Raw genomic sequence first — 2,192 nt, forward strand, 5'->3', positions numbered from 1 at the left:
TAAAATAATAAAGTATAGTATAATAATAGAATAATAAATAAAATAAAATAAAATAAGATAAAAGTTGTTGAATCTATAACAGATCATCATTCCTCTGAAATCTTAAATAAATACTAAATTAGAAACATTATTTATCATGACTTCTTAACAGGACAAAATTTAACTGAGATTTTCAGTGAAAACACTCAAATAGAAGATAGAGGTGAAAAAAAAGAAGTTATAGGTGAAATTACAGTTGCTCCAATCTGAACATTTATAACAAATGTGTGAATTGAAAAGTAAATAAACATCTACATAACCCTCATCCAACTTGAGGATAAAAACCACTGTACCACAATATGGTACACAATTACACAATGTTTTGAGAATTCTTGTGCCTTCTGATCTCATTCCCTTCTTTACTCCCTAATAGTGATCACTATTCTGAATTATGTATTTATTATTCTTTTCCTTCCTTGATAGTTTTTTTCAAATTATCCATATATTCCTAAACAATATGTTGTTAGTATTTCATTAAATGGGATCCTGTTGTGTGAGTTCTTTTGTTATTTAATCATGCTGAGTTATATAGCTTTAGTTGATTCAGTACTTTACAGCTGTGAACTAATTCATCGCGTAGCTAAACTATATTTATCCACCATCTTGTCAATGGAGTTGTTTCCTCTGTTGTGATACTTGTTGCTATTGTTTTGTTTCTCTCTTGTCTATTACAAATCAAAAAATGTGTTTTGTACTTTACTCTTTATACACATGTGTAAGAAATTCTCTAAAGTATAAATCCAGGAGAGGAATTTATTGTTTGTGAGGTGGATGTATCTTCAAATTAGGAGAGAATTCTGAATTGTCTTCCAAATAGGGTGTAAAATGTAAGAAGTCACCAATAGTCATATGAGTTGTTTGGTTCTACACTCTTAACAAAACTTGATATTAGCAGACTTAAAAATTTTGGCCATTCTAGCAAAAACAAAATAGTATGTACAAAACAGTCACATGTATAATTTATTTTCATGGTAGTGCTCTTGTGGCCTGTTTAGAAAATATTCCCCTACCCCAAGGTCACATAGATATTCTCCTGTATCATCTCCTAAAAATTAAATGGTTCTCTTTCTTTTTTATTTTATTTCTTTTTTTTATTGTTTTATGGTAGTCACCATACACTATATCATTTGTTTTTTTTATTGTTTCTTTCCATTTCCTTTTTTAAAAATTAATTTATTTATTTTAATTTATTTTCAATGTAACGATATTCATTGTTTTTTGTACCACACCCAGTGCTCTATGCAATCTGTGTCCTCTCCAATACCCACCACCTGGTTCCTCCAACCTCCGACCCCCCGCCCCTTCAAAACCCTCAGATTGTATTTCAGAGTCCATAGTCTCTCACGGTTCACCTCCCCTTCCAATTTCCCTCAACTCCCTTATCATTTGTTTTTATGTAATATTCCAGAACAATTTCATAGTTCTTTTTTAAATTTGAGACTTTAACTACATTGCTTTTTATAAAGAGAGAAAGAAATCCAACTAATTTTTTCCAGTATAAATATTATTTTATCCAGTATCATTAAGTAGTCTCTTCTTTACCCAATGATTTGTACTGCATGTTTTGTAACATATCAAATTTCTATATATCTGTGAGTTTGTTTCCATTTCTATTCTAATTTTATTAGTCTATTTGTTCTCAAACTAATACTACACTTTTAATTATTAGTGTTTTATACAAGGATCTTAGTATCTAATAGGTCATGTCCCTCGTTTTTGGCTTTTATTTTCCTAAGGTATTTTTACTTTTCTTATATTTGCCTCTTATATAAAAATTTTAGAATCAACTTAGAATTTTAGAATAAATATGTTGTTGCACAAAATCCTCTCTAAGATTTTCATAGGAATAGACAAATTTGATAAAACTTGGTAGTTTAAAACTTCTTGTATCCTGTAGATGTGCAACACTGGCATAAAGAGATGTTAGAAAAGAGGCACCCTCTGCTACCATGTAGCTCGCTCTTCTGCTGTTATGTAAGCTCATAATCTCACCTCCCTTCTGCAAACTCTTGTGACAGAGTGCATAAAGTTGCATGCTTAGCTATATGCATTCCTTATAGAACTAGAACACTGGGGAGAGCAATTTGGAATAGTTTAGTCCAACCTCCAAAAAGTGTTAGTCATCACCTAGTCAGTTTCCTAGACCCCCTCTG

Source organism: Mustela nigripes, chromosome 14 (genome assembly GCF_022355385.1).
Source record: "Mustela nigripes isolate SB6536 chromosome 14, MUSNIG.SB6536, whole genome shotgun sequence".
NCBI classification, from domain to species: Eukaryota; Metazoa; Chordata; class Mammalia; order Carnivora; family Mustelidae; genus Mustela; species Mustela nigripes.